We start from the raw sequence: 25,026 nt of genomic DNA, 5'->3' as shown, positions 1-25,026 counted from the left end.
CTAGTCGCTAATGCTAACTAGCTAGCTAACGAACATCCCTGACCATGAGCTCACTAAACTACTCCTCCCCTGCTAAAGAAGAGGAGGTCTGCTGTATGGAGAAACAAGCTCTGGGGCTGAACATTGCCGTGAAAGAAGAAGAGGAGGATGTTACAGTGAAAGGAGAGGAAGAAGCTTTCAGAATTATAAAGGAGGAAGAGGGGATAGAGGCTGTCACAGTGGAAGAGGAGGAGGTAGACGCTTTCAGAATGATAAAGGAGGAAGAGGAGGCTATTACATTGAAAGAAGAAGAGGATGTTACAGTGAAATAAGAGAAAGATCCGTTTGGAGTGAAAGAGGAAGAGGGGATAGAGGCTGTCACAGTGGAAGAGGAGGAGGTAGAAACTTTCAGAATGAAAAAGGAGGAAGAGGACGCTGGTATATTGAAAGAAGAAGAAGAGGATGTTATAGTGAAAAAAGAGGAAGAACCTTTTAGAGAGGAAGATGATGCTATTGTGGTGTATTAAGATTATGATGGTGTTAAATGTTTTTCATGAAGAAATGGAATGTTGTTTATGTTAGTATCAAAAGGGAATGTTTTAGGGTGACGCCCCAGGGGAGACTGGTGATTGGCCAGAAGAGGGAGCATCAGTGTTTATAAATAGGGGGGAAAACGAAGAAGAAAGTCAGAACGAGCAGCCATTCTGAGGCGTCGCTCTCCGGGTGTCATGTCACCTGTCACTTATGCTGTAACCTCGTGATTTTAATAAAAGCCTCTAACACGATGCAGCATAAACGGACTCTTTGTTGACAGCAATAATATGCCACCATTCACCCGATACGACATAATGGCGCCCAACGTGGGGCTGGTTTGCGCCTCTTCTTTGTTTCAGTCAACCGCCAGGCTAACTCGCTTTGAAGCATGGCCAAACAAGGGTGAGTTTTTCTTACCGCTTCGGAGTTTGTTAGATTGGATACGACTTGTGTACACTGGAGAGACGTACCATTACGACCTTGCCTCGGGTGGCGTTATTGCGGTCGACTAGAGTCTGTTATAATTTATTCCATTGGAAACGGCAGATAATTGGAAGTTTTTAGAGCATTAAACGGTAGGATTTAAGTATTGAAGTGTACAATTAAGGCAGATATGCGCATTCTTTAGGGAACTGTACCGCTTAAGACCCCCAGGGGGGGCCATTTTAGATGTTGGGCCGGCAAATCCGTTTGCACGATAGAATGGGCAGACTGTGTGTTTTTTTTTTTAAGAGAACTCGGTTTAATGGGGTTTATCTGATTGTGATTATGATTCGACTTTCGTCCGACGGGATGTCTGATTGGGTCTAATTTCTCGGTGTAATGGTCATTAAGCCACGGTAGCAAAAACGGTAGGATAAATATGTTTAAAAGGAATAAGGGCAGTGCAGGTTACTTAGGGCTGGGTAGGCCGCAGTTAGCTAAAGGCTAAGGCTAATGTTAATGCTAAATGGGAGTGTGTTTCATGCTACATGGTACAGGGCGGCTAATGCTAAATGCTAATTGTGTGGTGTGCTACATGCTAATGTATCCTTAGAGGTCCCATTGCGATGGATTCAAGCCTCTTAAACTTGTTTGTATGTGGGTGGAACTGAAAGTTCTACGCAAATGTGAGTTCTGTTATGTGTTATTGTCTGGCTATAAGTGTAAAATAGAGAAACTGAGGTAGAACGCGGGCGTTCTATGATGTGGTAAGCATGGGGTTAAGTGGATGTGCGCATGTGCTTGATTTTACGGGGCTAAAACTACGACATGCGGTTGTGCTAAGCCTACAAAACAAAATGGTGGGTAAAGGTCATAGGTCCCATCTGGGGGCTGCAGGGGGAGACAGAGAAACACACAGACAAAGAGATATTTGGACACGAGTATTCTAGTTGTTACATCGGCGATGGTTAAAGATGAAACTTGTTTTGTGACCTATTGAATTTATAAATTAAATATATGTTAACGGATTATAATGAATTGAATTAAATGACAGATTAAAATTAAATAAAATGTTTTTGAGCGATCTATTTAGTTCTGAGGTTAGTCTTAGAGTGAATAATGGGTGAACGAAGGAATATTGAATATGGTTGAAATAACTCAGTGATTCCATTAACTACTAAAATGTGATTCTGTGTCTCTGTTTTTCTGTCATATGAGAGGAGCAATACGATACGACAGGAGAGAGGAGGGGCTAACGTGTGACTGACGTGCGTCACGTGACAAGGTGTGACGCGGCAGAGGCAGACGATCGGATCAGATATCAGGCTAGTTCACAAAATCATCCTTTACAAAATATGTGATGTTATGACAATTTTACATAGGCTTGGCAAATGATTCATTAAAAATTGCATTTTGGAGGCTCTGTGCATCACTGGGGTTTGATTGGAATTGTGTTGGAAATCAAGGACTGACATTATTCTGTGAATTTAAGATAATTAGGTGCTGATAGAGCAAGGGGTTATGGGAATTGGAGTAATGGTAGGGTTACAGGCTTTGTTTTTGGGATTGCTTTGAAGTTGACTAACTTACTTGCATTTGATGGGTTGTGGTAAGATAGCCAACACTAATTGATAAATTGGTGACATAGGATATAGGAATAAAAATTGGTTTTAATTATTCAGGATTTTTAATGGATGTTGTTAGTTTTATATTAATAATTACAGGGGGGAAGTCATAGGCTATACAGTCTAAAATAAAATAATTCACGATAAAGGAATATAAAAGGGTTGTTACAATGGGGAGAAAGGACAGCAAGGCTAGATGAAGGTGATTACACCGATTGATATAGGGAAAAAATAGTAATCCTTTAACTAAAGTAGTGTTAGAAAGTAGTGTTAGAAAAACTAATGGCAGAAGTTAGTACACCTTTCTCACATACGGATTCAGCAAAAAGTAGAGCTTAGGGATGTTTATCCTCAGCTTCTAGGGATCATCCAGGAGGGTGATTGTTGCATCAGAGATGAACGAATAATAGATAGAGGACAAGCAGAAACGACGATAAAGGTGAATCCAAAACTCCAGAAGGAAGAAAATGAGATGTCTGGAAGAGAAGAGTGAGGTTAAAGAAGACGAGGATGATGAAGATGAGAGTGATGATGAAGAGGTCATGCATGGGTGGATATGACTCTGTGATCAGAAGGAAGTTGAAGGAAGAAGGATACACGAGATTTGATCTCTGATGAAAGCAAAAATGAAGAAAGCGATGAAGATTTGGAGATTAAAGGTGCTTTATGTTCAAGAGGATTTTATCCTACAATGACTAGCAAAGAAGAAATAGAGATATAGACCGATGTTTATCATGCCTGGATAAAGCAAATAGTTTAGAAGAAGTAACACAGCTGAAGATACAGAAGAGGAGAAACTGCTGAGAACATTTTTAATCCCAAGAATTGGAGGAGAAGAAGAATACATTGAGGCCAAGATGCTGAAGAAAAGTAAGAAGATGATGGAAGATGATATTTTGAGGACAGAATTTAGAATATAAGCTGTTGAAGAATCCTGATATGTCAACAGCAAGAAAGAACAGGACGAAGAGATGCATTGTTTGGAGAAAACTCAATCATACAACTGGTGGAGAAGAGAAGCTTTGGTTATGAAGAATCAGAGTGAACCAAATCAACAATCACTGTTACAGCTTCAACTGAACAATATCAAATGCAATTGTACCAGCCAAAGGGGGTACCAACGGTTCCATATCCACAGCCAGTTTCTGGACAGACACAGAATGGGAGAGGAAGAGGACGAGAAGACTTAGAAGAAGGATGAAGATTTCAGCTACACTTCCAGCAACTTTCAGAAGACTGTTATAATTGTGGACAGATTGGGTACTTTACCTGTGAGTGCAACAAGTCAGGAGGAAAAACAGAGAACATTTTTAAGGAAGATACAGGGGCAATTCAAGATCACCTGTTCTCCAGGTGAACCTTAAAGATTCTAGAGTGCCTAGAAGATCCGGAAGGGGGGTGTTAGCTGATAGCATCGATTAGAGAAGAAGAGAAAATATCTAACAATTGAAGTAAAACCGACCATTAGAAGTGATGGTGAATAGTGGAAAAACTTATCTGTGTTCAGCCTAAAGAGGTTAAACATCTCACTATGTAAAATTGACTAATTAGGATAGGGATTTGAGGTAGTAAACAGTTAAGTACTCTTAGGGAACCAATGGAGCTCTGCTATAAAAATCAAAGAGAAATTAAAATAGACATACTAATATTAGGACATAAATCGGTTGCAGTGTTGGGAAGAGATGCATGGTGTAAATTGAATGGTACAATAGGATGTGCACTAAACGGCTGTCTGGTAGAGGATTTTAAAGAGTCTGGGTTACATTCTTACACCAAGGGATTTCAGGCTAGGCTAAAAGGTGTTTAGACGTTTGCCAAGTGTGTGTGAAAAAAGTCAAAGGCAGGTGGGGACTTTCCCAATCACATATTCTACAATTTGGTGGTAAAGGGATTTTGTGAATAAATCAGTGGAAAATGTTTTTAAAGGTTAGGGGAAAAGATTAGATTAAAATAAGTTAGGAGCTGTTAGGAGCAGATGCATTGAGAAAGTATGTGTTGCTGAATGATAAGAGAAGATTGAGGGTGATTGAGTATCTATAGTTACAGTTCCCAGCAGGGAGATCAAGGTAATTATAGGTGTATTGTTTATAATCAAAAGTTTGAAAGTCAGGGATTAGAGATAGGACTGAGATTTGGGGAAAAAGTGACACTAGTGGTGATAGATGGAAGTACAAGCGAAGACAACCAATACAGCACCAATTTTAGGGAAAAAATACTTATTAGGGTTAGGATGGGGACGTTTCTCTCATATGGAGAGATAATTATGGAGAAGAAGTATACTCTAGGGCAAGCATTAGAAGTTGTTCCGGTTAAGAATTATTGGTTAAAAGGCTATGTAATTCGTAAAGTGACGCTTATGATGGAAGATTTCAAATCTGTTGAAGTTTCACAGTCACCAAGGGAGTTCAGGAAGAATATGTTACAGTAGTCACTCCAACAGTGAATAATACACATAGGATATTGGTAACTTTGCCACTAGAAATAATTAAGGTTAATACATCAACTACTTTAATGGTAACTTTGGAAGGGATTAATGATACGATGGCAATAGCAAATGTAGGGAGTATGACATCGACAACAACTTTTCTGAAATTAAAGGGGGTAGCAAGAAGGACTCATGGGTTATGTTACGGATGGAGAGTGCTGTCAATGATAGTACGAATAGGGTTAAAATAGGAGAGCAGATAGTAGTAGAGAGAATAGTGAAGGATACTATCATGGAGGACAGGATGAGGTCTTTGATTTTAATGACAGACAAGGAGAGGTATCTGATCAGTACCGCTCGTTAGGGGAGAGAGAAACTAAAGGGAGTGGTTTGATTCTTCTGTTGTGAAAATTAGAGATAGATGGGCAGGTTCCAGCAGCTCATTCTGTAATATCAGTGAGGAATCTTGAGGGTCCATGTCTGGTTAGAATTCCAGTCAAACATGTTAGAGACGGTCGTTCGACCTCTATCAAGTATGTGTCAATCTTATGCGTTGTCATGACTGTTGTATCAGCAGCAACAGTCAGTAACAGATAAAATAATGTCGTTGTCAAAACATTTGTTTAAGCCTAGGGTTAGGTGTAATTGGGTTAAGTGAATTAATTTGGGTGCATTTGTTAGATGGAAAGTAAAATCAGGTAACAAGCAAACCCTGAAGCATTTGAGGTGTAACCATGGAGGGCTAAAAGTTGTTTTTGTTCTAATAAAACATATGATATAAGGGGTATGTTTATGGGAATATCAGATTGTGATGATTATATGATGACTTTAGATAAGCACGAACTTAAGGTTAGAGAGGACAAATATAATGTAACTTTTTATGTACCAGGTAGTAGGAACAGCAGGACTTTGATGGTTAAAAGATTAGCTTTTGCCTGACAATGTGACTATGGGGAATTTTAGAGATATTTGGAGGGTTTGTGGTGATAAAGCATATATATTCTTACCCTATGGATGGACAGGATGTTGTTACATGTCAACGTTGAAGCTTCCATATGAGGTTTTTACCATTATAAGAGGGATAGCACCGGACACAGCTAAATCTAGGGTTAAAAGGGTGACATGGCTACATGTCATAGTCTTCAAGCCTATCATTGAAGGATAAATCTAAGGGAGAAGGGGGGATTATTTTTTTCTCCATGGTATGGTGTAACATTTGGGAAGATCCTATTGATGATAATAGTTATACTTTGAGTCCAGATAGTTCAGATAGTTATATATGCATTGAAGAATATAAGGGATGTGTTTGGGAGATCTGAGAAGATTTGGTTGCAAGATCAGGTAGGCCAGTAGGGGCAGTGATGGGTTACATTTAATGGCAGCTTTGATAACACTGTGTGATGTTTGTAATTGGTTACTGATCTTTGAGAAAGCTATGAGATTGAGATAGGTTGGAGAGTGATGCCTGGAGACAACACTCAGATGCCGGTGTTGACTGTTCCTGATCTGGATAAAGATGGACAAGTGGAACTGAATGGATAAATATCATTTTTGATTATTTGATCATTTTTCAAAAAAAATTCAATATTGGGGTGATGTTGGGATGATTTTATGAATCAAGGGGGGAATAGGTTTATGTGATTCATGCATCATTTATATATCAGTTTTATATTCTTAGTTGATATTGATGTTTAATTTGAAAGTGTTTGTTTTGCAAAAGATACTGTTTGGTCTTTCCTTTTCTTCCAGAAGCATTTGGGGGAACATATGGAGAGTCAAATACTCAAACAGGAACATGGGAAGGGACAATATGACTGGAGGAGATGAAACAAGGAGGGTGTGGCCGATTCCATCATCAACAGTCCATTGGAAGAGGAGACTACAGGGAGATGAAGTGTAGTGGATTACATTCCAGTGTCTGCAATGAAATATAGACATGTGTAATACATAATTGTGTCATATTCTTAGGGATTAATTTTTGTAGAATGATGTTTGATGTTATTGAATACATGTGAGGAACTTAGATGTTTTTGTTTATTTCGGTGATGCTTAGGGACAGAGAAAGTCTAGGCAGGGAGAGGTTCACTGTAAGGTCCAATGGGTTGACCAGCCTTACAAGTGGATGTTTTTGGATAGGATTTTGTTTGCAGGGGCTTACATGTGTATTTAATTGCATCATAGTTTCAAATGCATTTACATGGTTTATGAGGTTATCTGGAGTACCGAAGGTGGTTGCCTGGGGCAGAGGGACCGTGAGAGAATTTTACTGTCTTGATTGATGGATGGAAGGTTGCCGGACAGTTTTTCGCTCTTACACTCCATAGAGATTTGTTCATATTTCATAGTAATGTATTCACACTTCATAAACAGTTATTCATATTTCATAGAAAGGTATTTACACTCTAGAGGAGAATGTTTTTGGTTTAATGTTAAAGATACTCAATAAGATAAATTGTTATTGGTCATAATCCTATTCTGTTTGTTTTCGAGACGTTTAGTTCGTCTCGAAGGGGGGAAATGTGGTGTATTAAGATTATGATGGTGTTAAATATTTTTCATGAAGAAATGGAATGTTGTTTATGTTAGTATCAAAAGGGAATGTTTTAGGGTGACGCCCCAGGGGAGACTGGTGATTGGCCAGAAGAGGGAGCATCAGTGTTTATAAATAGGGGGGAAAACGAAGAAGAAAGTCAGAACGAGCAGCCATTCTGAGGCGTCGCTCTCCGGGTGTCATGTCACCTGTCACTTATGCTGTAACCTCGTGATTTTAATAAAAGCCTCTAACACGATGCAGCATAAACGGACTCTTTGTTGACAGCAATAATATGCCACCATTCACCCGATACGACACTATCTCAATAAAGGTGAAGAAGGAAGACGTTTTTGGAGTGAAAGAGCAGGAGGAGGAGACAGAATATCAGATTAACACCAGTGAGTACTGTCTTAAAAACAGGGGCACAAACTATGCAGTTCTTGAACTAATGTGTGGTTTTTAAGGGGCATTCTACTGAAGTTCTATACTTGATTATGTTGTTCTGTCTGAAGAAATCTGCAATTGGTCCATGCATTTTTGTAATTTTAAAAATTAGTGACATAGAGGCCTAGCCATTAATTGTTGGAGAATATAGCCTAATTGATAAAATGCCCAATGAGCTTTGTTCAACTGTCGTACCCAATGATTTATATACATACCCAATATGACCGATAGGGGGCGCTGTGTTGTAGCTATTCCATCCAAACCAAAAATAAAAGCTTCTTTTAAACATTGTTTGTAAACAATATAGACCTAATTGTAAACAAAGACGTAGAGTTTCAAAACAGGGTTAAAACTAAATAAAAAAATTAAATTAAAACTATAATTTTGATCTCATGCATGGTCAGTCCTTGCATCCATAACTTTGTCTATGAATTTGAGGGGTTACATTTCTCCAACCCCCGTCCCTCCAGCTTTATACCAAAACAGTGGCAGGGTGCCGCTTTGTTGTTGTTTGAACCGCAAATTGCCCCTTTTAGTTCTAGTAGCCTACCAAATAACAATAATGTACACTTAAAGTGGATCCTATACTGACTAGTCTATTTATCCATTAGGTCTAATACATGTATCCTATACTGACTAGTCTATTTATCCATTAGGTCTAATAAATGTATCCTATACTGACTAGTCTATTTATCCATTAGGTCTAATACATGTATCCTATACTGACTAGTCTATTTATCCATTAGGTCTAATAAATGTATCCTATACTGACTAGTCTATTTATCCATTAGGTCTAATACATGTATCCTGTACTGACTAGTCTATTTATCCATTAGGTCTAATACATGTATCCTATACTAGTCTATTTATCCATTAGGTCTAATACATGTATCCTATACTGACTAGTCTATTTATCCATTAGGTCTAATAAATGTATCCTATACTGACTAGTCTATTTATCCATTAGGTCTAATAAGTGTATCCTATACTAGTCTATTTATCCATTAGGTCTAATACATGTATCCTATACTGACTAGTCTATTTATCCATTAGGTCTAATAAATGTATCCTATACTGACTAGTCTATTTATCCATTTGGTCTAATACATGTATCCTATACTGACTAGTCTATTTATCCATTAGGTCTAATACATGTATCCTATACTGACTAGTCTATTTATCCATTAGGTCTAATACATGTATCCTATACTGACTAGTCTATTTATCCATTAGGGCTAATACATGTATCCTATACTGACTAGTCTATTTATCCATTAGGTCTAATAAATGTATCCTATACTGACTAGTCTATTTATCGATTAGGTCTAATAAATGTATCCTATACTGACTAGTCTATTTATCCATTAGGTCTAATACATGTATCCTATACTGACTAGTCTATTTATCCATTAGGTCTAATAAATGTATCCTATACTGACTAGTCTATTTATCCATTAGGTCTAATACATGTATCCTATACTGACTAGTCTATTTATCCATTAGATCTAATACATGTATCCTATACTGACTAGTCTATTTATCCATTAGGTCTAATAAATGCATCCTATACTGACTAGTCTATTTATCCATTAGGTCTAATAAATGTATCCTATACTAGTCTATTTATCCATTAGGTCTAATACATGTATCCTATACTAGTCTATTGATCCATTAGGTCTAATAAATGTATCCTATACTGACTAGTCTATTTATCCATTAGGTCTAATAAATGTATCCTATACTGACTAGTCTATTTATCCATTAGGTCTAATAAATGTATCCTATACTAGTCTATTTATCCATTAGGTCTAATACATGTATCCTATACTAGTCTATTGATCCATTAGGTCTAATAAATGTATCCTATACTGACTAGTCTATTTATCCATTAGGTCTAATACATGTATCCTATACTGACTAGTCTATTTATCCATTAGGTCTAATAAATGTATCCTATACTGACTAGTCTATTTATCCATTAGGTCTAATAAATGTATCCTATACTGACTAGTCTATTTATCCATTAGGTCTAATACATGTATCCTATACTGACTAGTCTATTTATCCATTAGGTCTAATAAATGGATCCTATACTGACTAGTCTATTTATCCATTAGGTCTAATAAATGTATCCTATACTGACTAGTCTATTTATCCATTAGGTCTAATAAATGGATCCTATACTGACTAGTCTATTTATCCATTAGGTCTAATAAATGTATCCTATACTGACTAGTCTATTTATCCATTAGGTCTAATACATGTATCCTATACTGACTAGTCTATTTATCCATTAGGTCTAATAAATGTATCCTATACTGACTAGTCTATTTATCCATTAGGTCTAATACATGTATCCTATACTGACTAGTCTATTTATCCATTAGGTCTAATAAATGTATCCTATACTGACTAGTCTATTTATCCATTAGGTCTAATACATGTATCCTATACTGACTAGTCTATTTATCCATTAGGTCTAATACATGTATCCTATACTGACTAGTCTATTTATCCATTAGGTCTAATAAATGTATCCTATACTGACTAGTCTATTTATCCATTAGGTCTAATAAATGTATCCTATACTGACTAGTCTATTTATCCATTAGGTCTAATACATGTATCCTATACTGACTAGTCTATTTATCCATTAGGTCTAATAAATGGATCCTATACTGACTAGTCTATTTATCCATTAGGTCTAATACATGTATCTTATACTGACTAGTCTATTTATCCATTAGGTCTAATAAATGTATCCTATACTGACTAGTCTATTTATCCATTAGGTCTAATACATGTATCCTATACTGACTAGTCTATTTATCCATTAAGTCTAATAAATGTATCCTATACTGACTAGTCTATTTATCCATTAGGTCTAATAAATGGATCCTATACTAGTCTATTTATCCATTAGGTCTAATAAATGGATCCTATACTGACTAGTCTATTTATCCATTAGGTCTAATACATGTATCCTATACTGACTAGTCTATTTATCCATTAGGTCTAATAAATGGATCCTATACTAGTCTATTTATCCATTAGGTCTAATAAATGTATCCTATACTGACTAGTCTATTTATCCATTAGGTCTAATAAATGTATCCTATACTGACTAGTCTATTTATCCATTAGGTCTAATAAATGGATCCTATACTAGTCTATTTATCCATTAGGTCTAATAAATGTATCCTATACTGACTAGTCTATTTATCCATTAGGTCTAATACATGTATCCTATACTGACTAGTCTATTTATCCATTAGGTCTAATAAATGTATCCTATACTGACTAGTCTATTTATCCATTAGGTCTAATAAATGGATCCTATACTAGTCTATTTATCCATTAGGTCTAATAAATGTATCCTATACTGACTAGTCTATTTATCCATTAGGTCTAATACATGTATCCTATACTGACTAGTCTATTTATCCATTAGGTCTAATAAATGTATCCTATACTGACTAGTCTATTTATCCATTAGGTCTAATAAATGTATCCTATACTGACTAGTCTATTTATCCATTAGGTCTAATAAATGTATCCTATACTGACTAGTCTATTTATCCATTAGGTCTAATAAATGGATCCTATACTGACTAGTCTATTTATCCATTAGGTCTAATACATGTATCCTATACTGACTAGTCTATTTATCCATTAGGTCTAATAAATGTATCCTATACTGACTAGTCTATTTATCCATTAGGTCTAATAAATGTATCCTATACTGACTAGTCTATTTATCCATTAGGTCTAATAAATGTATCCTATACTGACTAGTCTATTTATCCATTAGGTCTAATAAATGGATCCTATACTGACTAGTCTATTTATCCATTAGGTCTAATAAATGTATCCTATTGTCACGATCGTCAAATGAGGGAGACCAAAGCGCAGCGCGTTGAGCGAACATGATAGACTTTATTTAATTAAAGTACCAAAACAAATAGACGAATCGTAAAGTCCACAGTAACAAAGACTGACAAGGAACAAAAACCCACAACCCCAAGGTGAAAACACACAGTTTAAATATGGCTCCCAATCAGAGATAACGAGCCGACAGCTGACACTCGTTACCACTGATTGGGAGTCACACGAACAACCAAGACAACACACCAAAACACAACAAAACGAACACACCCTGGCTCAACATACAAAGTCCCGGAGCCAGAGCGTGACAGTACCCCCCCCTAAAGGCGCGGACTGCGACCGCGCCTCAAAACCCCAAACAGGGGAGGGCTGGGTGGGTGTTGCTCCTCGGAGGCGGCTCCGGCTTCGGGCTTGACCACCACCCTTCCTCAATCCCCCGTAGCGCCCCGGTCCGATCCGACCCAGCTGGTAGGATCTGGACTGACGACGCGTACCCCTGGCTTGGCGCGTGAGGCAGAAACGGACCGGACCTGGCTGACGATACGCACCCTAGGCTTGATGCGTGGAGCCGGAACGGGCCTCACCAGGCTGACGACTCGCATCCCTGGCTTGGTGCGAGTAGCAGGAATGGGCTGGATCAGGCTGACGGCTCGCACCCTTGGCTTGGTGCGAGTAGCAGGGACGAGCTGAACCAGGCTGACGACTCGCACCCTTGGCTTGGTGCGAGTAGCAGGAACGGGCTGGACCAGGCCGACGACTCGTACCCCTGGCTTGGTGCGAGTAGCAGGAACGGGCTGGACCAGGCTGACGACTCGCACCCTTGGCTTGGTGCGAGTGGCAGGAACAGGCCGGGTCGGGCTGGCGACGCGCACCGTAGACTTGGTGCGGGTGGCAGGAACAGGCCGGACCGGGCTGGCGACGCGCACCGTAGGTTTGGTGCGAGGAGCAGGAACAGGCCGGGCAGGGCTGTCGACGCACACCGTAGACTTGGTGCGTAGAGCAGGAACAGGCCGGGCAGGGCTGTCGACGCACACCGTAGACTTGATGCGTAGAGCAGGAACAGGCCGGGCAGGGCTGTCGACGCACACCGTAGACTTGGTGCGTAGAGCAGGAACAGGCCGGGCAGGGCTGTCGACGCACACCGTAGATTTGATGCGTAGAGCAGGAACAGGCCGGGCAGGGCTGTCGACGCACACCGTAGACTTGGTGCGTAGAGCAGGAACAGGCCGGGCAGGGCTGTCGACGCACACCGTAGACTTGATGCGTAGAGCAGGAACAGGCCGGGCAGGGCTGTCGACGCACACCGTAGACTTGGTGTGTAGAGCAGGAACAGGCCGGGCAGGGCTGGCGACGCACACCGTAGACTTGGTGCGTAAAGCAGGAACAGGCCGGGCTGGGCTGGCGACGTACACCGTAGGCTTAGTACGTGGAGCAGGAACAGGCCGGGCTGGGCTGGCGACGCACACCGTAGGCTTGATGCGAGAAGCAGGAAAAGGCCGGGCTGGGCTGGCGACGTACACCGTAGGCTTAGTACGTGGAGCAGGAACAGGCCGGGCTGGGCTGGCGACGTACACCGTAGGCTTAGTACGTGGAGTAGGAACAGGCCGGTCCGTACTGGGAACACACACCACTGGCCTTAACCGGGGATCAGGAACGGGCCGGACCGGACTGGTAACACACCTCAGTCTCTCACGCCGTGCCTCAACTGCTTCCCTCCCTCTACTCGCCAATGGCTTCCGTAATCCGGTAGCCTTCTCTCCACGTCTCCCTGTGGCAGCCTCCTGCTGCCCAGCCGCCCAAGCCATGTGCCCCCCCCAAAAAACTTTTTGGGGTTGCCTCTCGTCCCTCCGACGATGGCCCTGCTGACGCCGTTGCTCCTCTCTCGCCAGGGCCTTGATCCTCCCCCAAGGTCCCTTGCCCCCGAGCATGTCCTCCCAGGACCACGATTTGCCCACCTGGGCCATCGCCAGCCTCTCGATCTCCTTACCCGGCGCTTCCTCCCATGTCCAGTCTCTTTGCTCCTGGACACGCTGCTTGGTCCTTTTTTGGTGGGTTTTTCTGTCACGATCGTCTAAGGAAGCGGACCAAGGCGCAGCGTGTTGAGCGAACATGTTGACTTTATTAAATTAAAGCAACCACGAAACAACAAAACAAATGACGAGACGTGAAGTCCTCTGTGACACTGACAGAACATGGAACAAAAACCCACAACCCCAAGGTGAAAACACACAGTTTAAATATGGCTCCCAATCAGAGATAACGAGCCGACAGCTGACACTCGTTACCACTGATTGGGAGTCACACGAACAACCAAGACAACACACCAAAACACAACAAAACGAACACACCCTGGCTCAACATACAAAGTCCCGGAGCCAGAGCGTGACACCTATACTGACTAGTCTATTTATCCATTAGGTCTAATAAATGTATCCTATACTGACTAGTCTATTTATCCATTAGGTCTAATAAATGGATCCTATACTAGTCTATTTATCCATTAGGTCTAATAAATGTATCCTATACTGACTAGTCTATTTATCCATTAGGTCTAATACATGTATCCTATACTGACTAGTCTATTTATCCATTAGGTCTAATAAATGGATCCTATACTAGTCTATTTATCCATTAGGTCTAATAAATGTATCCTATACTGACTAGTCTATTTATCCATTAGGTCTAATAAATGTATCCTATACTGACTAGTCTATTTATCCATTAGGTCTAATAAATGGATCCTATACTTGTCTATTTATCCATTAGGTCTAATAAATGTATCCTATACTGACTAGTCTATTTATCCATTAGGTCTAATACATGTATCCTATACTGACTAGTCTATTTATCCATTAGGTCTAATAAATGGATCCTATACTAGTCTATTTATCCATTAGGTCTAATAAATGTATCCTATACTGACTAGTCTATTTATCCATTAGGTCTAATAAATGTATCCTATACTGACTAGTCTATTTATCCATTAGGTCTAATAAATGGATCCTATACTAGTCTATTTATCCATTAGGTCTAATAAATGTATCCTATACTGACTAGTCTATTTATCCATTAGGTCTAATACATGTATCCTATACTGACTAGTCTATTTATCCATTAGGTCTAATAAATGTATCCTATACTGACTAGTCTATTTATCCATTAGGTCTAATACATGTATCCTATACTGACTAGTCTATTTATCCATTAGGTCTAATAAATGTATCCTATACTGACTAGTCTATTTATCCATTAGGTCTAATAAATGTATCCTATACTGACTAGTCTATTTATCCATTAGGTCTAATAAATGTATCCTATACTGACTAGTCTATTTATCCATTAGGTCTAATACATGTATCCTATACTGACTAGTCTATTTATCCATTAGGTCTAATAAATGTATCCTATACTGACTAGTCTATTTATCCATTAGGTCTAATAAATGTATCCTATACTGACTAGTCTATTTATCCATTAGGTCCAATAAATGTATCCTATACTGACTAGTCTATTTATCCATTAGGTCTAATAAATGCATAACAACACTAAGTTTAATAGTGTTTTTATTAGCCTCCAAAGAACTACAGCAACTCTGTGATGACACGCTCTTCTGATTTATTGAGGGATCTAGTCTAGATTAAACCTCATAGACAGTTTTATCATGTGGAGGTTTCATTCAGGTCTCTTGTTAACCAAATACTCTGTTTTTCTTTGACAGAAGAGAGACCAGACACTCACCCTGAGAGCGGGAAGAGTCTTTCAGGGGAACCAGACCCAGAGACATCCAAACCAGCAAGACCACACCACTGCTCCCAATGTGGGAAAAAATGTATCCCGTTAGGAAACCTGAAAGAACATAAGAAAACACACACAGGGGAGAAGCCTTATCACTGCTCCCAGTGTGGAAAGGGGTTTGGACAGTCAGGGCATCTAAAAGTGCATGAAAGAAGACACACTGGAGAGAAGCCATATCAATGCTCCCAATGTGAAAATAAATGTTTCTCATCAGGGGACCTGAAGTCACATGAGAGAACACACACACACTCTTTAGAGAGGCCTTTCCAATGCTCTCAGTGTGGAAAGAGATTTAGCCAGTTATCGCATCTGAAAGTGCATGAAAGAATACACACAGGAGAGAAGCCTTTCCAATGCTCTCAGTGTGGAAAGTGTTTTAGATACTCAGGGCATCTAAAAGTGCATGAAAGAACACACACTGGAGAGAAGCCATATCATTGCTCCCAGTGTGAAAATATTTTTTTCTCATCAGGGGACTTGAAAAAACATGAGAGAACACACTTAGTAGAGAGACCTTTCCAATACTCTCAGTGTGAAAATAGTTTTATTCAGTCATCACATCTGAAAAAACACAAGAAAATACACACAGGAGAACAACCATTCCAATGCCCTCATTGTGGAAAAAGTTTTACCCAGTTAGGGAGCTTGAAAAGGCATGAGATGACACACACAGGAGAGAAGCCTTTTCACTGCTCCCTGTGTGGAAAGAGTTTTACCCATTTAGGGAACCTGAAAATGCATGAGATGACACACACAGGAGAGAAGCCTTTTCACTGCTCCCAGTGTGGAAAGGGTTTTGGACACTCAGGGCATCTAAAAGTGCATGAAAGAACACACACTGGAGAGAAGCCATATCAATGCTCCCAGTGTGAGAATACATTTTTCTCATCAGGGGACCTGAAATCACATGAGAGAACACACTTAGCAGAGAGGCCTTTCCAATGCTCTCAGTGTGAAAATAGTTTTACCCGGTTAGGGAGCCTGAAAAGACATTTGAGAACACACACAGGGGAGAAGCCCTACCGCTGCTCAGACTGTGGAAAAAGATTTACCCAGCTAGGGGATCTGAAATCACATAAGCGGACACACACAGGAGATAAGCCTTTCCAATGCTCTCAGTGTGGAAAAAGTTTTGCCTGGTTAGGGAACTTGAAAATGCATGAGAGAATACACACAGGAGAGAAGCCTTTCCACTGTTCCCTGTGTGGAAAGTGTTTTACCTATTTAGGGACACTGAAAAAGCATGAGATAACGCACACAGGAGAGAAGCCTTTCCAATGCTCCCAATGTGGAAAGAGTTTTACCCAGTTAGCGAGCCTGAAAAGGCATGAAGGAACGCACACAGGATAGAAGCCTTTCCAATGTTCTCAGTGTGGAAAGACATTTTCCCAGTCAGAGGACCTGAAATCACATGAGAGAATAGAGAGGCTGTGGTTCTGACTCATGTTTTTGACTAAGAATTTGTGCTTTTGGTTTATGCTACATGAAATCATATATTGTTTGTATGAAAGTTTACTCTAAAATAGGCTTTTGTTTTAGTTTTTCTTCTCAAGACATGATCACATCTAAAATCAGAATATTTGATTTAATTAGAATATATTTTACATGTATTTTATTTGTATTATGAATTTTGATTGATTGTATATAGGTATAAACCCCCTTAGATGTTCATTGTATTATTTGGATATTTGTATTTCAAAATGTAAATTATTTTTTGATGAATAGAATGTGCATTTCTTGATTCTCACCTTGAACCCTCTTGAACTGAGTTGTTGTGTTTCATTTAGTTAGTTTGTGTAGTGTTCATAATGGGACCCAAGTCGTCCAAGAAGTTGACTCTGGTTTGCAAAGCACCAGGATGATCATCAAGACCAAAGGAGAATCATCAATATACAAACGGTCAAGCATGGTGTTGGTAATGTGATGATTTGGGGATGCTTTGCTGCCTCAGGACCTGGACGACTTTCCTCAATAGAAGGAACCATTAATTCTGCTCTGTATCAGAGAATTCAACAGGAGAATGTCAGGCCATCCGTCTGAGCTGAAGCTGAAGCGCAGCTGGGTCATGCAGCAAGACAATGATCCAAAACACACAATCGAGTCTACATGAAAATGGCTAAAAAGCAACACATTTGAAGTTTTGGAATGGCCTAGTCAAAGTCCAGACCTAATCCCAATTGAGATGTTGAGGCAGGACTTGAAACAAGCAGTTCATGCTTGAAAACCCACAAATGTCGCTGAGTTACAGCAGTTCTGCTGGGACAAAATTCCTCCACAGCGACGTGAGAGACTGATCAACAACTGCAGGAAGCATTTGGTTGGAGTCATTGCAGCTAAAGATGGCACAACCAGTTATTGAGTGCAAGGGGGCAATTACTTTTTCACACAGGGGAATTGGGTGTTGCATAACTTTGTTTATGAAATAAATTAAATAAATATGTCATTGTTGTGTTATTAGTTCACTCAGGTTCCTTTGATCTAATATTAGGTTTTGGTTGAAGAACTGATAACATTCAGTATCAAAAATAGGCAAAAGTAGAGAAAATTAGAAAGGGGGAAAATACTTTTTCACGGCACTGTCCATATAGTTTAATATCATTGCAGTGCGAGGAGAGCTTTATTGACATCGCTTGTCCATATATGTATATATTCTTAATTAATTCCTTACTTAGATTCGTGTGTATTGGGTATATGTTGTGAAATGGTTAGATATTACTTGTTAGATATTACTGCACTGTCGGAGCTAGAAGCACAAGCATTTCACATATCGCTAAATACGTGTATGTGACCAATAAAATGTTATTTTATTTATTGGCATTTCATTGTATTGTGTAGCTCACACTATGCTGTATCATAAATACACTTTGATTTGATTAGCTTGAACACATGGTTACAATATACCCTATTACAAAATAAAACAAAACATGGTTACAATATATGCTATTACATAATATAATAAAATAGAGAGGTGAACTATCAATTCATATAATTTATTTGCATAGATTAAACATGCCATCAATTCAATAGGCCCTTTTCACGTGACGTCAGACAACTTCCGTTCTGCCGCGATGCAGGTTATGTTTACATCCGGTGTCGCTTAGGAACGCTTAGCTAGTAGCACATCATTATGGAGTTCACCCAGTCCCTTTCACATCTGCCACCAATACGACTTAACGACGTAGAACGACTTGCTGACAAGTGGTCCCTTACTTCAAGATCGAAGCTTGATAAAGGCTACAAGTTCTTCGTTGAAGGTTACCTGTTTGATTATGAAGGTACGTGTTTATCTTTATTTAGCTTAAATTAGCCCTATGCTAGCGAAGGTTATGAGCTGACGAGTTTCTGTTTTGCAGCCTCTTTTTAATATTACTGCTGTTTGTATCGACCGTAAAATAAGAGTCAGTAATGTATTAATGGCTAATGCTGCGCCCTTTCTCCCAATCACTGTATTGAAACAGTCTCAAGTGTAGTTAACGGTGAGGTGACAGTGAGAGGGCGATGTTACAGGTCCATGAAGAAAAATGAGGAGGCTCATCGGCTTCAGGTTTCTCAGATAAACAGTTCTCTAACATTATGATAAGATAGGTTAAGATAGATAAGTTTTCTTTTTGTTGTGTTTTGCTGCGGTTGCAGATTTAATAAGAATGATTCCACAAAGTTCCACTGTGGATCAGTTTGTTTCTCAGTCTGAGCTCTGATTTTGTATCATTAAACTTAATACACAACGAAATTCTTACAAACCGATGTGGGTTGTTGACGGCAATAAAGACTGGGAAAGATTCTGTGATAACTCAAAATGTTCAAATTTTCGATAAGTGTTGGCACTACTTGTCAAAGGTTTCAGAACAGCCAATTTTTCTTAATTAAAAAAAGAAATTGGGTTTTGAAAATTGTGTACAGTAGTTTATAATGAAACGCAGAAAAAATGTTTTGTAAGTACAGCACTAATTGTTATGTCTCTATGAACAGGTTACACTAGACTCTGCAGAGGTTCCTGTGGTACTCAATCACATGTCATGTTCCTGCTCTGCTGGGAAAGCACTATGTAATCACATAGTAGCACTTCTTTTCAAAGTGCTCACTATGTTACCATGGGCTTTAAGACAGTGCCATTGCCTCTGTCATGCACCAGCGCACTGCAGACCTGGCACCGGCCTAGGACACAGGTCAGACATTATTTGTTACACTGATGCAGAACTTTGCAGTTTGTATTGACTTTTGACAATGTATTGTTCATCATTATTATATCACAGGGAATTGTACCAGAGGCCACCAATGATATGGCGGTGTGTAAACCAGCGGCTAAGAAAAAAACAAGTGTCAGAGCTGGTGTGAAGTGCACACTGTACCGAGCCTATGATGGTGAGTCTGAATGAGCCCCCGCCTGTACTAGAGCACAAAGACTTTAGTGCATTTCTAAAATAATACAAACATAAAAGTGATTATTATTTGTTACTTTTTATATAGACTTTCAGTGGATATTTTTTATTTGTATTAGAAGCATGTACGAGACTGGATGAGTGTGGTTGTCTTTTTTAGTGAAAAGATAAGGTGGCATTTAATGAAATCTAAACTTGACATATCTCACTTTCATGCCAGGGCCTATTCCGGATCCTCACGTCATGGCCAGTGCTGAGAAACTGAAAGACATCCGTCCACAACCAGGGATTTGCAAATTGCTGCACGGGCTTGAGGGCCTTAATTTGGTGGACTCTAAATTTGGCCCTGTGCCATTTGGGTCTGTGCTTTCTTACCAGTGCCCTCTAGAATTAAGTAGAGATATTATTAAACACCCTGGTGCCAGTGAGTTTCCTCAGTTGCCTATTGAAGGTTACAACTTTAAATTTCCCATTGATTTTGAGCCCAACTACATACAACAATGTCATTTGGACAGCCTGATTGTGTCAGAGGAGATGTCTGCTGCTATTGAAGCAGAAACAAGAATGCAGTCAGAATGCCAGCTGTGGAGCCAGGTACGCAAACCCCGACTGACAGCCAGCAGATTCCGTGAAATATGCCATGTTCGTGGGGAGTTGTCTGCCAAGGCTTTGGCAACCCGCATTCTGAGAGGAACTCCTCAGACAGCTGCTATGAGAAGAGGGTTGGATCTGGAACCTGAGATACTGAGGCAATATTCTGATTTTTGTGATGTCTCTCTGAAACAATGCGGGGTCATCATCCACCCTGATTCACCTCACCTTGCAGCCAGCCCGGATGCTAAAGTCTTCTGCCCAACAGAAGCACCACCATTTGGTCTTGCTGAGGTTAAGAGTTGCGATGTTGAAAATGTTACCCAAGTTAAACACCTGATCACAGTTAAAGGCCAGGCCTGCCTTAAGAAGAGCCACAAATACTACTATCAGGTTCAAGGCCAACTCGCCTTAAGCGGACTTCAGTGGTGTGACTTCATTACAGATACCCGCACTGACTTCACAGTTGAGAGAATCTTTAGGGATGAGGAGATTATCCACTCAATGCGACAGAAGCTTGATCATTTCTATTATAACATCTACATGGATGTCTTCTTAAGTTATAAAACATAAGGCAGAATTTTATGTGTAAATAGTGTTAAGGTAAATGTGGAAGGTGAACCTTTGACATTTTTTTCTTTAACTGCAAATTAACTTGTCATATACTGTATATCTCCTATGTACTGAAACACACATTTTGAAAAGGATTGTGATGTAAATGTCGACATGTTTTTCTTTAACTGCAAATGAACTTCATTGTGTTATATACTGTATATCTATGTATTGAAATACAAATTTTGAAAAGGATTGCGATGTTGTAAATGCTCTTACCAAAATCAAAAAGGATTGGAAGCAGTTGCTTGCAAACATATATTTAATAGTTCCATCAGTGCCATGACACATAAGCACATAACATGGTTAATAGTTGGATATTTTTACAATATATCACATTAGGTTCATTAATAGCTATGAAAAAGTTATTACCCTTAACAAAAACATACAGTATAACATTAGATCAATTAAATTACCAACAAAGTTAATTCATATTTACATTTTTTGTACATACAATACAGTAATATAAAAGTACTTCTATTTACAGCCCATCTAGCTTACTCAGGAAATATACAACTTCCAGTTGACAAAAACATCAGACTGGTTTGTCTCCTTTAATGTCAAGAGGTCCCTGATAGTTCGACATGAGGCAGCAGATGGCCCACAGCTGATTCACTGAACCCACTGTGGAAAGAGGAACAAGCCCATCCCAGATATGGTACTCCTTCACCCCCTCCGTATGGCCCTCTCGACTAAAATCCTCAGCCGGGCGATGGCCTGGGTCTTAAGAGTGTCCTCCCTGCTGAGCTGAGGAGATTTTTTTCAGTGGAGGGATGACGAGTGTTGCCCCCACTTCTGACAACATCCTCTCGATCAGGAAACCCTTGTCCGCCATTAATTCATCTCCGGGCTGAAGTAAATGCAAGATCTGACATTTCCGTGTTATTTCCATGTCGGAGATGGAGCCTGTGTAGAGCTTTGATACAAATGTGATAACACCACATGGAGCTACACCAATCAGCCCTTTAAAGGTGGTGTGATTTTTGTAGCTCGAAAAGGTTTCTGACTGTAGTGAGAGGGAGGATGGTGTTTCACAGCGGATCTCGGTGCAGTCTACTATAACTCTCACCTGAGGGCAGTAGAGCTTGAACTTATCAGGCATTGTGGCCTGCACCTGCTCTCTTGTCATCCACACCGGCAGTGAGCCAAGAACCTGGTAAAGGTAGCTAGTCCATGTTAAAATGATGCGGCTAACTGTGGACAGGCTGACCTCAAAGATGGTAGACAAGGTTTTCTCCTGAAGCCCAGCTGCAACACGACACAGAAACATAAATAGTTCATCAATAAGTGGAAGTTTTCGGTGAGGGCTAGGTGTCACATGTGCCGTTTGCTGTGCCTTAGACCAGTATACAAGCCGTGAAGCAGAGGGATAAACAGAATCCCAAAACACGGTGAAGACCTCCTTTGAGCTGAATCGTGTGTAGTAGCGATAGTCCTCATCTGTGACACAAAAATTAAAAAGGAGTGGATGCTGCTTCTTAACTGTCAGGTGCTGGATCTCAATTTCTAGGGACAACACTTGCAGCTCCAACTCTCGAATTCTTTGAGTAGCACTGTCCAGTTTACCTTAAGGGGAAGAAAAAGCATACATGTTGGTAGGTTAGTTATTACTCATCTATCCCATCCCATTTTCAATAAATAAAACTGAAGAAGCTTCTAAGATGGATGAGGTTTAAAACGCCAAGTCTTTTCACAGAGAGACCAGTTACTCCAAATCGTAGTATAAAATAGTATTTTTACTTAACTGCCATATACTTTTACTTTTTTGCCAAACAGATACATGGTTACTCTTATTTGTAATACTAACCAGGAGAAGGACGGCAGGCATAGTCGTGATCGTTTGTCACTGCAGGCAAAGCACCCTCTGTGCTGTCAGGCATCTCATGATCAGAATCATCCAGGACAGCAACACCAAGACGCTTTCTTGCTCGCTGGTAAACTGACTCCCGAGCTTGTGAGCCGCCTCCTATATGTGTGAAATTAACCATATGCTTGTCATGATACATTTTGGTAATCACTTTTCAGTCCCTAAAATGACAAAATGTAGCAGCTATATTGCATCAGGATTAAATTATTAAACATTTTGTACAAGTAATATATTATTGGATTACAGTAGTATTACGTTTAACGCTGTCTACCTATCCTTACCCCAATCATTCCAGTGGAATCTAGACGGCACTGATCCCTGTTTAATACGGATCCGTCCACTGGCCGATGTGTATCTATCCTCAGGGGGAAAGTGCTGACTGCAAACAAAGTTGCTCCCACGAAGAATCTTAAAACTTGGTCCCTCATCTCTCCTGATCGCCCTCACCCAACGGGCACGTATTTCTCCATCAACAGGGAAATCGTGAAAACTCAGATACGGGAATTTCTGTTTGTTGTTTGAACAAAATGGTACACTGCAATAGCATCTTCTCGAAGATTGTGCCATGCTTCGGTGTTGGATGGGATACTGTTGCGATACAGACACCGAGAGAAAAGAAACAGCTAAATTAACATTCAGCTTTGACCAGGAATCAATATTTATCTAGCTATCATGCACAACAGTATTTGAATAGGTGAGTTACTATACATTCATGAATAAACTAACTGCCTAACAAAGGGTTAGATAGCTAGCTAAGTAAACTTGTTACATTACAGCCAGGCAGCAATGTAACGCTACCTTTAACGTTATCGGTATCTGGTACTAAGTTGTTGTTAGCTAACGTTAGCCCACTTTTAAGTAACTAAGGCAGTGAACAATTATGAATTAACAATAACGTTAGCAAGTTACAAACCATTGCATATACGTAAAACATTATTACTCTTAACTTTACTAATTTAACTTAAACGTACCTTTTGGAATTTCTTCAAGTAGCTAGCTTGCTAGTTAGTGGTCAACAGTTGTATTTTCGTTGAGAAGTCTCAGGTTACGGCGAACGGAAGTGAAGTTAACCTGCTACGCGGAAAGGCGGAAGTTAGATGACGTCATCGTGAAAAGGGCCTATTGACCCAGTAGTGAACATAAATCATTACTACATAGAATTGCAGGAAATTCGTTTTAAAACAGCCATATAATCAAGCTTTTGGTTTTGGTATATTCGTGCATCTCAATAACCTAAATGCATTATTACCTCCAACTTGGCCCATTTCACATTTCCAGTTGCCCACCCTGACACACCAAGCTAGAGCAGGCCCTGCGTCTCAACCAATAGCCAATGTAGGTTAAATATCCCAAGCAGGGCTACAGAAACTTCCAGAGAGGGTCAGACTCCTTGGGCGTTCCAGAGAGGGTCAGGCTCCTTGGGCGTTGCAGAGAGGGTCAGGCACCTTGGGCGTTCCAGAGAGGGTCAGGCTCCTTGGGCGTTGCAGAGAGGGTCAGGCTCCTTGGGCGTTGCAGAGAGGGTCAGGCTCCTTGGGCGTTGCAGAGAGGGTCAGGCTCCTTGGGCGTTCCAGAGAGGGTCAGGCTCCTTGGGCGTTGCAGAGAGGGTCAGGCTCCTTGGGCGTTGCAGAGAGGGTCAGGCTCCTTGGGCGTTGCAGAGAGGGTCAGGCTCCTTGGGCGTTCCAGAGAGGGTCAGGCTCCTTGGGCGTTCCAGAGAGGGTCAGGCTCCTTGGGCGTTGCAGAGAGGGTCAGGCTCCTTGGGCGTTCCAGAGAGGGTCAGGCTCCTTGGGCGTTGCAGAGAGGGTCAGGCTCCTTGGGCGTTCCAGAGAGGGTCAGGCTCCTTGGGCGTTGCAGAGAGGGTCAGGCTCCTTGGGCGTTGCAGAGAGGGTCAGGCTCCTTGGGCGTTCCAGAGAGGGTCAGGCTCCTTGGGCGTTCCA

At 40.4% G+C, this 25,026-nt stretch overlaps 1 pseudogene; it reads left to right on the top strand.

Annotated features, from left to right (window-relative positions):
• Positions 1 to 7,811: 7,811 nt before the first annotated feature.
• LOC121560162 overlaps positions 7,812 to 25,026 on the top strand; it is a 29,207-nt pseudogene continuing 11,992 nt past the window's right edge.

This window comes from Coregonus clupeaformis, unplaced genomic scaffold (genome assembly GCF_020615455.1).
Source record: "Coregonus clupeaformis isolate EN_2021a unplaced genomic scaffold, ASM2061545v1 scaf0651, whole genome shotgun sequence".
NCBI classification, from domain to species: Eukaryota; Metazoa; Chordata; class Actinopteri; order Salmoniformes; family Salmonidae; genus Coregonus; species Coregonus clupeaformis.
Note: the sequence above shows the minus strand (reverse complement) of the source record. Positions and strands in the feature narration are given on the sequence as shown.